The sequence below is a fragment of the Erpetoichthys calabaricus genome, chromosome 7, assembly GCF_900747795.2.
Source record: "Erpetoichthys calabaricus chromosome 7, fErpCal1.3, whole genome shotgun sequence".
Lineage (NCBI taxonomy): Eukaryota > Metazoa > Chordata > Cladistia > Polypteriformes > Polypteridae > Erpetoichthys > Erpetoichthys calabaricus.
This window is the reverse complement of record NC_041400.2, coordinates 130,437,556-130,452,279: the sequence shown is the minus strand read 5'-3', so window position 1 is coordinate 130,452,279 and position 14,724 is coordinate 130,437,556. Positions and strand designations below refer to the sequence as shown.

Genomic DNA, 14,724 nt, shown 5'->3' with positions numbered 1-14,724 from the left:
CAAAGGCTGTGAATACTTATGTACATGTGATTTCTCAGTTTTTTTATTTTTAATAAATTTGCAAAAACCTCAAGTAAACTTTTTTCACGTTGTCATTATGGGGTGTTGTGTGTAGAATTCTGAGGAAAAAATGAATTTAATCCATTTTGGAATACGGCTGTAACATAACAAAAGGTGGAAAAAGTGATGCACTGTGAATACTTTCCGGATGCACTGTAGATGGGGAAAAATCCTGGTACTTGTTCTCAGTGCATTGCTGATACAGTGGTGTGAAAAACTATTTGCCCCCTTCCTGATTTCTTATTCTTTTGCATGTTTGTCACACAAAATGTTTCTGATCATCAAACACATTTAACCATTAGTCAAATATAACACAATTAAACACAAAATGCAGTTTTTAAATGATGGTATTTATTATTTAGGGAGAAAAAAAATCCAAACCTACATGGCCCTGTGTGAAAAAGTAATTGCCCCCTGAACCTAATAACTGGTTGGGCCACCCTTAGCAGCAATAACTGCAATCAAGCGTTTGCGATAACTTGCAATGAGTCTTTTACAGCGCTCTGGAGGAATTTTGGCCCACTCATCTTTGCAAAATTGTTGTAATTCAGCTTTATTTGAGGGTTTTCTAGCATGAACCGCCTTTTTAAGGTCATGCCATAGCATCTCAATTGGATTCAGGTCAGGACTTTGACTAGGCCACTCCAAAGTCTTCATTTTGTTTTTCTTCAGCCATTCAGAGGTGGATTTGCTGGTGTGTTTTGGGTCATTGTCCTGTTGCAGCACCCAAGATCGCTTCAGCTTGAGTTGACGAACAGATGGCCGGACATTCTCCTTCAGGATTTTTTGGTAGACAGTAGAATTCATGGTTCCATCTATCACAGCAAGCCTTCCAGGTCCTGAAGCAGCAAAACAACCCCAGACCATCACACTACCACCACCATATTTTACTGTTGGTATGATGCTCTTTTTCTGAAATGCTGTGTTCCTTTTACGCCAGATGTAACGGGACATTTGCCTTCCAAAAAGTTCAACTTTTGACTCATCAGTCCACAAGGTATTTTCCCAAAAGTCTTGGCAATCATTGAGATGTTTCTTAGCAAAACTGAGACGAGCCCTAATGTTCTTTTTGCTTAACAGTGGTTTGCGTCTTGGAAATCTGCCATGCAGGCCGTTTTTTGCCCAGTCTCTTTCTTATGGTGGAGTCATGAACACTGACCTTAATTGAGGCAAGTGAGGCCTGCAGTTCTTTAGACGTTGTCCTGGGGTCTTTTGTGACCTCTCGGATGAGTCGTCTCTGCGCTCTTGGGGTAATTTTGGTCGGCCGGCCACTCCTGGGAAGGTTCACCACTGTTCCATGTTTTTGCCATTTGTGGATAATGGCTCTCACTGTGGTTTGCTGGAGTCCCAAAGCTTTACAAATGGCTGTATAACCTTTACCAGACTGATAGATCTCAATTACTTCTGTTCTCATTTGTTCCTGAATTTCTTTGGATCTTGGCATGATGTCTAGCTTTTGAGGTGCTTTTGGTCTACTTCTCTGTGTCAGGCAGCTCCTATTTAAGTGATTTCTTGATTGAAACAGGTGTGGCAGTAATCAGGCCTGGGGGTGGCTACGGAAATTGAACTCAGGTGTGATACACCACAGTTAGGTTATTTTTTAACAAGGGGGCAATTACTTTTTCACACAGGGCCATGTAGGTTTGGATTTTTTTTCTCCCTAAATAATAAACACCATCATTTAAAAACTGCATTTTGTGTTTACTTGTGTTATATTTGACTAATGGTTAAATGTGTTTGATGATCAGAAACATTTTGTGTGACAAACATGCAAAAGAATAAGAAATCAGGAAGGGGGCAAATAGTTTTTCACACCACTGTATATTGTGATGAAAAATATTGAAATACTCTGATGTACTAATTTTTCCACCGATTTCTATTGCCAGATTTCCCCCTGGGGACAAATAAAGTTCTATCTATCTATCAATCTATTGTAACTACCATACGGTAAGGACGGGCATCCTGGCTAAGAGAGGGTAAGAATCCTTAACCGGACTGGAAGCCCCAAGCAGATGGACAGGCATCTCGACCAAGAGAGAAAAAGGTTCCTTACCTAAACTGGAGACCCCATGTGGATGGATGGCTGTCCCGACAAGGAGAGAAGAAGTTCCCTGGCCTAGATGGGAAGCCCCAGGCAGATGGACAGGCAACCTAGTTGGTTATACCTACAGTACTTTTCCTGGCCAGGATAGAAGGGAAGGACAGGAAAAGACAGTCTCTGGAGCCCGTTTTATCTGTCAGGATGCTAGATGGCAGCAGCCCTGGATATCACTGCCCGTTCAGACACCAGCAGGGAATGCTGGGAATTGCAGTCTGGTAATGCAGCCCTGCTGGGGTCCAGGGGTGTTGGAAGAGGACACTGTAGAGAGATACACTCCCTATTATTTGGGACTTCCATAATACCAATGGGTGAAGCCCTGGCACTGGAAGTACTTCTGGGTCCTCAATAAAAGTGACAGCACTGCCTTGTCCAGGCAAGTCAGAGCTGGGAGGAGGATGGTAATGTGGTGGGGAGAGGAGAGGTGCTTGGATGAGAGATAACTTGTGCTTTGGTGCTTTTTGTGAGGCATTTGTGAAGTAAACACCCATTTCTTTGAACTTGGGTCTGTCTTGGTGTGTTCGTGTTGGGGTTTGGGGCTCTCTGGTGCCCCCGACCTTTCACATTATCTTAGGCCAACTTAATGTTCCCTGGGAATCCCTCCTGAGAGATATTTAGTATCAAGACATGAATGTGGTGTGGGAGGTCTGGCTACATTATAGATTTGGTCTCCAATTGAGGAGAACACTTTTGCTCTTCCACATTTTCAAGTTGATAGTATCCATCCTTTGCAAACTCATGGCTTTTTCCATGTTTCTCACTATGGATATTGAGATATTTCATAATTTCTCTGATGTTGTTTTATGCTCTACATATTGTGATTTATTCACTTCAATAGCCTCCAAAAGCCTTTGGCCATCCTTTGAAAGTGCCCTGTAAACTCTGTATCAGCTGGGCTCATTTGTAAGTGGCATTGAAAAGCCTCTGTTACCACGGAGGTCAGCAACATTTCAATCTCAAGGGCTTTTCCTGTCAACAACTTACTCTTATGTTGTCTAGACTGTGTTCATACCTCTGGGGTTGGCACGTCTCACTGCTACTGTGGCTGGAGTGAAATGTTTTTTGTTTTTTTTTTGCCAATGAGAGGTTTAATTTAAGTAATTTTTAGCAAACCAATGTGTTTTAATCTTGATCCTAATTATGTTCCCACATTTGTTACACATAATAGTCTTTTTTGCAAACCCAGTCTCTATGAATGTCATCATTGTCTCTGATGGGACATTTTTATTGAGAGTATCCTACAAGTGTTACAGTAAATTAGCATCACAGAAGCTCTTGATGTTAAATCTTGGCTTGATCAAACTTTTCTGCAGTCCCTTTTAAAAGCCCTATTAAACATGAATATGGTGGCATGGATGAGTCGATTTGTCTGTCAAACAACTATCTGTTCTAGTCATTGCTCTGATGATTGCTTCACCTGAATTCCTACTCATACACCCAGATTCCTTTTTAGAAGCCATGTACTATATGTGCACATGTGTACAATAGCCTAAATATTTGTGATAAGATACTGAGTTGTTGATTAATCTGCCAACAGTGGAATTCTCTGCAAGAGAAAATTTACTACTTAGTAAGCTAGTACTCTGATATGTTACAGAGGGACAGTTCAGGGCTGTTAGCAATGTTTTATGCTGTAGCTAGAAATACACAGTATTTTCACACTTTTGTAAAAAGAAATATTAGAAATTTTTTCTTAGATTTTTCAGGTAAGGAAAGTAGAGGTTTCAAGGTAGGGTAGTTATACTAACTAATCATCATATCAAAGGGTTGGCAATATGTTTCATGTTGATTAGCACTTGCAAATAAGAATTTCACTGTGTTTTGTACACATGATAATAATGACCCAATAACATATCTGCTGTAATGTTTTAGAGCGGGGGCACATCCAAGTAGTTCTCAGTTAGTTTTCTTGCCTGAATAGCTTTCTAGTGATGATGAGATCATGCTCTGTGCACATTGGAAACATTACAATGAGAGCCGATTCTGTCAACGTGCTCCATTCTACTGATGCCTTTCTGTAGTTTATGATCTTTGTCAATTAGAGCAATATGATTTTTTTAAAGTATTGAATTCACAGTGATACAGGACATCTTGTCCCTTCCTCTTGTAAGTAGGCATTCTCCCTTATGCCAGCTGGTATGTTTTTCAAATGAACACTCATGAGCTGCCCATCCAAATTCATGCTTGCTGCCTAGGGTTAGTGAAGGTTTTCAGATCCAGAACAAGGTGTACTGTCTCTGTTACTTGTTCAGTTTGTCTCTAAGGCTTCAGAAAGTGCCTGTGCTGTGGAAAACATCCTGCATAGTTCCTGCTTCAAAGAAGGCAGACGACTCTCCACCTAAAAGCTACAGACCAGTGGCATTTGTGTTTCACATCATGAAGTCTTTGAGAGGCTGGTCCTAGACTATGATTGCTCACATGGTAGACTTCCCGGACCCACTGCAGTTTGTCTCTTGGACAAAGATTGGAGTGGAGGATGGAATTATCAATCTGCTGGCAGTGTTGTGAGGATTATGTTTTTTGATTTCTCCAGTGCCCTTAATACAATCCAGCCATTCCTGTTAAGGGGTATACACAGAGATATACAGGTGGATGAGCCTAAAGTATCCTGGATAATGAACACAAGGACTGTGTTTCTGATACAGATATAAGCACTACTGGAGCACCACAAGGAATGGTCCTGTCTCATTTTCTCTTCACTCTGTACACCTCAGACTATAAATATAACACCAGGCTACAGTGGTGTGAAAAACTATTTGCCCCCTTCCTGATTTCTTATTCTTTTGCATGTTTGTCACACAAAATGTTTCTGATCATCAAACACATTTAACCATTAGTCAAATATAACACAAGTAAACACAAAATGCAGTTTGTAAATGGTGGTTTTTATTATTTAGGGAGAAAAAAAAATCCAAACCTACATGGCCCTGTGTGAAAAAGTAATTGCCCCCTGAACCTAATAACTGGTTGGGCCACCCTTAGCAGCAATAACTGCAATCAAGCGTTTGCGATAACTTGCAATGAGTCTATTACAGCGCTCTGGAGGAATTTTGGCCCACTCATCTTTGCAAAATTGTTGTAATTCAGCTTTATTTGAGGGTTTTCTAGCATGAACCGCCTTTTTAAGGTCATGCCATAGCATCTCAATTGGATTCAGGTCAGGACTTTGACTAGGCCACTCCAAAGTCTTCATTTTGTTTTTCTTCAGCCATTCAGAGGTGGATTTGCTGGTGTGTTTTGGGTCATTGTCCTGTTGCAGCACCCAAGAACGCTTCAGCCTGAGTTGACGAACAGATGGCCGGACATTCTCCTTCAGGATTTTTTGGTAGACAGTAGAATTCATGGTTCCATCTATCACAGCAAGCCTTCCAGGTCCTGAAGAAGCAAAACAACCCCAGACCATCACACTACCACCACCATATTTTACTGTTGGTATGATGTTCTTTTTCTGAAATGCTGTGTTCCTTTTACGCCAGATGTAACGGGACATTTGCCTTCCAAAAAGTTCAACTTTACTTCTGTTCTCATTTGTTCCTGAATTTCTTTGGATCTTGGCATGATGTCTAGCTTTTGAGGTGCTTTTGGTCTACTTCTCTGTGTCAGGCAGCTCCTATTTAAGTGATTTCTTGATTGAAACAGGTGTGGCAATAATCAGGCCTGGGGGTGGCTACGGAAATTGAACTCAGGTGTGATACACCACAGTTAGGTTATTTTTTAACAAGGGGGCAATTACTTTTTCACACAGGGCCATGTAGGTTTGGATTTTTTTTCTCCCTAAATAATAAACACCATCATTTAAAAACTGCATTTTGTGTTTACTTGTGTTATATTTGACTAATGGTGAAATGTGTTTGATGATCAGAAACATTTTGTGTGACAAACATGCAAAAGAATAAGAAATCAGGAAGGGGGCAAATAGTTTTTCACACCACTGTATGTCACTTGCAGAAATTCTCAGATGAACTGCACCTATGGGGTGTATTAATAGAGGGGATGAGACAGAGTATAGGAGTTAAGTGGAGAACTTTGTTTCTTGCTGCTAAGAGAATGTCTGCAACTTAACATCAGCAAAACCAATGAACTGGCTATTTACTTTTGCCATACCAAGAAGCCTCTATGTGCAGTCACTATTCAGGGAGTGGGTGTAGAGGGGGTCCACATTAATAAAAGGTTAGACTGGTCATGGAATACAGAGGACCTATATAAAAAAGGGCAGAGCAGGCTCTTTTTCCATAGGAGACTGTGCTCCTATAATATGGGTAGTGACATCCTTCATATCTTCTATAACTCTGTGATGGCCAGTGTGATTTCCACACTGTGGTTTGCTGGGCTAGTAACATCACATCAAGAGAGGCCTTTTTAATCAACAAACTAACTAAAGGGTAAAGTGGTAGCAGAAAAGGAAAGTATTAAAAGAAAACTGACTGCCACTATGAGCACATCCTCTCTCTGATACAGTAACACTGAAGACTTTCTGCCAATGAATTATTCAGAAGAAATGTGTCAAGAAACATTACTGGGGGTCCTTTATAGAAACAGCAATACACCTGCATAAAGAGACTGTGACAGCCAAGTCAGATGTTTTCTTTCTTTTTAATTTACTTGCTTTTTAGTAATTCTGATGTGTTTTCAGACCAAAGTGTGTGTGTGTGTATCTATTTATCTATTTATGTATGTATTTATTTAAAGAGCTTCTATAAAAAGCCAAACTTCCACTGGGGACAAGTAAAGATCTATCTTTAAAATAAAATATCCGTAAGACACTGCTGTGTTCCCTAGAGATGATTATTTAATAATCAACTGGAGAGATTAACTTAACTATCCAGAAGAGTATGCATGCAACATACTCCAAAATTAGTATAAGGATGTGCTGCAATAACCTTGAAGTTTCTACAGAGTTTAAAATTCTCCATGATAATGAATCTTCCTACCTTACTGAAACCTTCAGAAATAATGGATTTGTATTCATTTGAAAGCTCTCTAGTTTTTACAGGATTGGTACCAGCACTGTGATGACTTTTGTATTTGCATTTACACTGCATGAAATTCATGTATGACAGATTTTCTTAAAATAAGATGCTAGAATGCAGTTCACTGACTTCAGTTCACCAGTTGTTTTTTATATAAGACACAGTTTATTCACAGGTCTGTCCATTGTGCTGGTGTTGGTCTGCACACAAACTCTTCTGAGAGCACCTTTGGCACCTGGAATTGTCTTGACGGCTTGACACATTACCCAAAAGTTGCAGGGCACATCATCATCTACTATCAAAACAATGACTCCTGGTTCAAAATGTAGATTCTTGCAGGGGTATTTGACGTTGTTTTCATCATCTCTCAGAAGCTCACAGGGAGGTTGAATGTGCCAAGAGGCAACACTTCAATATGCAACTGGATCCAGGACTTCCCCGCAGAGACTGCAGACAGACTGCATTGGAAACATCATTTCCAGCACCATTACACTGAGCACTGGCAACCACTAGGGCTAGATACTTCACCTCCTCCTGTTCACTTTGCTGGCTTACGACTTTGCAGCTCTAACACCATCATTAAGTTTGCAGATGACACAACAGTGGTGGGTTTCATCAGCAATAGAGATGAGTCAGCTTATAGAATGGAGATGCAACAACTGGCTAATCTGTTTCCTTTCGTTGACAAGATGAAAGAGATGATTGTTGACTTCAGAAAGGCCCATACTGTCCATACTCCACTCCATACAGGGGTCCCTGTGGAGGAATTGGACAAAAGCATCAAATGCATGGGTGTTCACCTGGCAGACCTTACTTAACACCACCTCCATAGCCAAGGAGGTGCAGCAGCAGCATCTCCACTTCCATAGGTGGCTGAAGAAAGCAACTGTACCTTCCCCAATTCTCTGACCAGCTACATAAATGTATGGCTTGTGAACTGCAGTGTCTCTGAATGCAAGGTCTTATAAAAGATAGCATACACAGCAGAAAAACTCATTAGGACTTCTCTACCCACCACTAAAGACACCTTTATCAAGTGCTACATCTGCAAAGCCTACAGCATTGTGGAGGGCAGTTCCCACCCTTCTCAATGTCTCTTTGTCCCACTTCCATCTGGAAGAAAGTATTGTAGATACTGAACACATCCTTCCAGGTTCTGCAACAGCTCCTAACCCTTGGCAGTCCAACCTCTGAACTGCCCCCTGCCCTCAGATCTGCTTCTGACTAGGGGGCTCCGCCCCCTGCTCGCTTCGCTCACCAACCCCTGGTCTTGGGTAACCGAAATACATTTGAAAGAGATTACTGTCTGTCTCGGTAATTGTTACATATGTACCATGTCCACTGTCACGATATCTGTAGGTCTATGTAATATATGTAAATGAGAATAGCAGTGTATGTGTGGTGTCGAGCCTGTGTTTTCTGTGGTTGTACTGTCAATATTGTATTACTGTAATGTGATTCACATATGTTGTGTTGCACTTACTGTTAAAATCACTTATTTACGTTAGTTGAGCTCTTTCGTTTCTGAGCCGTGGGTACTTCGCTTGCGGTGTATAGGCGCATGTGCCCTCCGTACTATCTCAGGTGTGACTATGCTGTGCTTTGTGGACGTTTGGGGACTCTGTACTTTGTCTGGTTTGACTGTGGGGCGGGACGCCGAAGCCTCTTCTGTTTGTGTTTTCCGTGAGTACATGGAGCCATGACCGTGTCTCCATTAGTTATACGTTGTTTACCATTAGTAATATGGATATTTGCACTTACTGTTAATATGGAGCGTTTTCTGTGGTTGTACTGTTAGTAATGCATCACTGTAATGTGATTCACATATGCTGTGTAGTTTGGACGTGTGAGGATGCCGTATGTTTAATACGGAGCGTTCGTTTATTCTTATTACCCATCTGGTGTCGAGCCTGTGTTTTTTGTGGTTGTACTGTTAATTTTGTATTACTGTAATGTGATTCACATATGTTGTGGAGTCCGGATATTTGGGGCTTTTGTACCATCTCGGGTTTTTGCTTGCGGTGTGTTAGACGCGCGTGGACCATACTGTAATGTGCTTAATATTGTATTATTGTATTATGTGATTCACATATGTTGTGGAGTCCGGATCTGTGTGGTTTCTGTACTATCTCGTGTATATGCTTGCGGTGTGTTAGAAGCGCGTGGACCATGCTGTGTAGTGTGGACGTTTAGTTCAGAAGCGCGTTGTAGGCGCCTGCGCCTTTCGAACTTTCCCGCGCCTTCCGTACTATCTTTGTGGACCTGTGGGGCCTCCGTAGCCTCTTCTGTTTGACTCTGGGGTGCAGCGCAGAATCCTCTTTTTTGTGTGGCTGTGTCGTTAGTCGTTAGCTATGGGCGCGTTGTTGCTTCATTTCTCATTCACGTTAGTTGAGCTCTTTCGTTTTTGGGCCATGACTCCTTCGTTCACGGTGGATCAGACTTCGCTTGCGGTTTATGAGAAGCGCACTGTAGGCGCCTGCGCACTATGTCTCATGGTCCCATCGCCGTGTACCTGCGTCCATGCTTTCCGGTTTACCATTCTCGGTTAGTAATATGGATAGTTTATTTATATGCAGTACATTTGTTACTAGGGACGTTTCTATTTTTAGTTGTTATTATTTATTATCTTGTACAATTTATTACTATTTATTCATTACCTATTAATTATTTATCTATTATAGTATAGTATAGTTCTTTACCTGCCTTTCACATGTCCTGTGTTTATGTATATGTTGCACGGCAGTCCAGGAGAACATTGTTTCATTCCACTGTATGTTGCAATACCATGTATGGATAGTAAGACAATAAAGCACCTTAACTTATTATGAAATTAAATTAATATGGGATAAAAAAATATATTATTTGGTATTAGTTTGCTTTATACAAAAAAAATAACCAAAACCATCAGGTCTCGTGTTAAATATTTACAGCAAAAATGCCTGCAGTTTTCTAGCTATAGGATGGCACATTGGTGCGACTGTCACAAGGGTTCCAGGAGACTGGGAACTGTAGCGGAAAATCTTTATGCAACAATTTTTGTCTAATAAGATTTTCAGTTATATTGAATTTTGTCTAACTTTTCTCAGTAGGACGAGTTAATCTTTAGTATGCAGGCCCTAGCTAGCCCCTGACCTTCAGCATGAAGCATCATGTATCTCTTGAAGTAACCTAATACCAGGTGATCTAATCTCCCATATACGGACCTATTTGTAATAGATTAACATGTTATCAGCTACAGTACATTCTATATATTCTCTTTCATATTCATACTCTACCATACCAGTGCATCCAGGTGATATTTCTTAATCAGAGCCTTGCACAGCCAGTGACTCCTAGGAATAATCTAGGAGACAACCAAGAATTGTTTGGTGACTACTGGAAAGTCGGTTGACAGCACGGAAAGACGGCAACAGGGACAGTATGGGCTAGCCCCCCAGCCTGTGTCTTCCGTGAGGAAGAACCCCAATAAGCTACAGAAAGCCCTAAAGAGAGATACCCCCAGGAGATCCCGTGGGGGGGGGGGGGGTAGATGAGATCTCCAATCGGACAGACAAAAGGTTGGCAACCCATGTGAACGAAAAACTACGAGTACAACATGCATGTGCGGAAAGGTGTGCAAGAACCAACGTGGCCTAAGAATCCATCAGACCAGAATGAAGTGTTTGGAGCGGGAGAAGGACCTGGTAAGACGCAGGAGGAGCCCAGACAGAAGGCAACCCACAGAGCCCAGTCCCTCCACGTACCTGAGCCTCCCAACCCCGGCAGAGTAGTTCCATATCAGCGGATTAAGTGGCCTCCAGCCAGCAAATGGAGACATTGGATGCAGTTTGATCAGGACGTGTCCAACATTATCCAAGCCACAGCCAAATGAGATGTCGACAAGGGACTCCATACAATGACTATGATCATCGTCAGTTATGCTTCTGAGAGGTTTGGTCAGATGGAGAAGGGTAAGACCAAGTCCACCTCATACACTATGAACCGCAGGGCCCTCAAGATACATCAGAAATGACAAGAGCTTTGAACCCTCAAGAAGTTTGGCATAGGAGGCGGGGAAGAGAATGAGCGAGGAGGTGTGTGGCCTTTAGTGCCAATCCCTTTGGTTTTACGAAACAACTGCTAGGGTATAAGTGCATTCGGCGTCTTGAGTGTTCATTAGAGGATGTGAAGTGCTTCCTCCAGGACATATTGAGCGATCCTAGGAGGGATCAAGATCTTGATGCCAATAAAGCCCTTATCAACCCTGCCCTCCCAATAACAGCATTTAAGCTGGGTGAGCCGAGTCTGAAGGAGGTTGAGGAGGTCATCAAGGCAGCCTGATCAGCTTCCACTCCAGGCCCAAGCGGCCCTACCTCGTCTATAAGCGCTGCCCTGCGCTTCTCCGGCACCTATGGAAGATCTTGAAAGTGATTTGGCGAAGACGGAAAGTTGCTGACCAGTGGAGGTGTGCTGAGGGAGTTTGGGTCCCTAAAGAGGAGAATTTCAGGAACATCGACCAGTTCCGAATGATCTCCCTGCTGAGTGCAGAAGGAAAGGTGTTTTTCAGCATCGTATCCCAAAGACTGACAGAGTTCCTCCTCAAGAATAACTACATCGACCCCTCAGTCCAGAAGGGGGTATCCCTGGCTGCCTGGAGCACACAGGTGTGGTAACTCAGCTTATCAGAGAGGCTCATGAGAAAAGAGGCAACCTTGCTGTGTTGTGGTTGGACCTGGCCAATGCCTATGGGTCTATATCACACAAGCTGGTTGAGCTCACACTACATTGCCACCATGTTCCCAGGAAAATCAAGGATCTGATCCTGGATTACTATAGCAACTTCAGGATAAGGGTCACTTCTGGGTCAGAAATATCAAACTGGCATCGGCTTGCCAAGGGAATAATAACAGGGTGCACCATCTCCGTTATTCTTTTTGACCTTGCCATGAATATGGTGGTCAAGTCAGCCGAGGTAGAATGCAGAGGGCCCCTGACTAAGTACGACAGCCCCCGATAAGAGCCTATATGGATGATATAACCATCACGACAACATAGGTCCCAGGGAGCAGGTGGATCCTACAAGGACTTGAGAGACTCATCACATTGGCAAGGGTGAGTTTTAAGCCTTCCAAGTCAAGGTCCATGGTGCTAAAGAAGGGGAAAGTGACTGATAAGTCCCAATTTGCTATCGCGGGAACACAGCAGCCAGTCAGTTTGGGGAAAGTCTTTGACTCAAGTCTGAAAGACACAGCTGCCATTTAGAAGTCCACCCAGGACCTTGGGACGTGGCTCACAAAGGTTGATAGGTCTGGCCTGCCTGGTAGGTTTAAAGCCTGGATCTATCAGCACTCAATCCTGCCCCGAGTCCTATGGCCTTTGCTGGTATATGCAGTTACGTTTTCAACAGTTGAGTCCCTTGAAAAGAAGATCAGCAGCTTTCTTCCGAGGTGGCTGGGACTCCCATGCAGCTTCACCAGCACAACATTGTATGGGACAAGTAACATCCTGCGGCTACCATTTAGCTGCATTCATGGTGGCATGCACCAGAAAAGCCCTATAGTACAGGGTCTCCAAGGATTGTAAGGTGTCAGCAGCTAGCATTGAGGTGAGGACAGGCAGGAAATGGAGGGTGGAGAAGGCTGTGGAAGTTGCAGAGTCATGCCTGAGAGAGCAGGCTCTGGTGGGCACCGTGGCAACAGGTAGAGCAGGTCTGGGCTACTTCCCAAAGACCCAGGTCGGCAAGGCCCAGGGCAAGGAGAGAATCCATCTACTTCAGGAAGAGGTCCGAGCAGGGGTGGAGGAAAAGAGAGTGAGCAGGGCAGTAGTACTCCGGCAACAGGGTGGGTGGACAAGGTGGGAGAGTACTCTCCAGCGAAGGATCACCCGGTCGGACATCATGCAGGGAGATTTCTTTTGTGTCTATGTCCTGGTGCAGGTGGTCTGTCCTGCCAAGCCCAGCAAACCTCCACGTCTGGGGGAAGAGCGAGACACCCTCCTGTCCACGTTGTTCAGGAAGAGGCTCTCTAGAACACCTACTCAGCAGCTGCCCCAGTGCTCTGGCAGATGGCTGCAACCAGTGGCGCCAGGACAAGGTGCTCAAGGCAGTTGTTGAAAGTGTGGCTTCAGCCATCAACACACGCAAACTCCTCCACGGCTCAAAGAAGGCAGTTACCTTTGTTAAAGTGGGAGAGCAATCCCAGGCAAAGGCAGAAAAAACAGGCCTCTTCCATACAGTCTCTGACTGGCAGCTGTATGATGACTTGGGAAAGCAGCTTAAGTTCCCGCAGCAAATTGTAACAACATCACTCTGGCCAGACATGATCATTACCTCTGAGGCCTCAAAACAGCTGATCATGCTGGAACTGACAGTGGCCTGGGAAGAGCGTATCGAGGATGCCAGCAAAAGGAAACGTGACAAGTACCAGGAGCTGGTGGAGGAGTGCAGGAACAGAGGCTGGAGGGTACTCTATGAGCCCATTGAAGTTGGCTGCAGAGGATTTGCAGGGTGCTCACTCTGCAGAGTCCTCACACGGCTGAGCATAACAGGAGCGGCCAAAAAGAGGGCCATTAAATCCGCAAGTGAAGTCACAGAGAAAGCCTCAAGGTGGCTTTGTGTAAAGAGGACTGATCCGTGAATCGTTACTGGGACGCAAGTTGAGGATTGATCAACCCCAGCTGGGTCACCTGAGCGAGGATGTATAATGTTGCGAGACCCGAAACGCCCAATGACCTCAGGATACATCACTGATGATCCGTCCCAGTGCATCCAGGTGATGTTTCTTATATATATTGTCTAACAAAGGATTGACAGCCTTACCTCATTTGTAATACAAGAGTAACCTTGTATTAGCTGCTTCAAAGAAATAATTGCTAAATAAATTTCTTATATATTGCAGAAGTCTGAAGAACCTTTTAATGAAACTGCATCAAGATATTTTCTCTATCAGTGCAGATTCTGACCTGGCCCCTGTCTGTATTGAATCTGCATGTTCTCCAAATGTCTGTGCATGTTTTCCTCCCAACATTTCGTTTCTTTAAATTAGCCCAGTACAAGTATAGGTGTAGACATGAATTTAAGGTTGTGATGGATTGGTGTCTCAACCAGGTTTAATTTTTCTGCTTTGTGCCCGTTGCTGCCGGAATGGTACACATCCCAAATTTGTATTTAATGAGTTTAGGAAAAGGATGTACAAATGGTAATCTTTTGTGTCTATATTACCATCTTTGTTATGTCTGTTTCCCTGCAGTCTCTATTGTATATTTCAATATGCATTGCATAGGTAGAATGAAGAACTGGGTCAAGGATATCACTAACAGTATTCTGTTTGAAGAGATGTATTCAAATGGAGAACAGTTGCTGGAGAACAGTTGCTTTGAAATAATTACGAAGACAGAGGAGAAGGTGAATTTCTGGGAACATTGGAGAAGAGTGTAATTTCTCCTTGAGAGATGTTCACAAACCATGGCGGATTATACACTAATAGTAGTTAATACTTTGGACTTCAAATGTTTAGCGGTTATGAGTTCAAATCCTGCTATTAACAGTGTTACTATAACAAAGTAACTTTCACCTGTCCGTGATCCAATTATGAAAACAAAATAAATGTAACCAATTCT

The 14,724-nt window shown here is 43.1% G+C and overlaps 1 pseudogene; it reads left to right on the top strand.

The window, feature by feature from the left end:
* The first annotated feature begins 10,854 nt into the window (after positions 1-10,854).
* On the top strand, positions 10,855-13,809 carry LOC114655129 (uncharacterized; annotated as a pseudogene).
* The last annotated feature ends 915 nt before the right edge of the window (positions 13,810-14,724 follow it).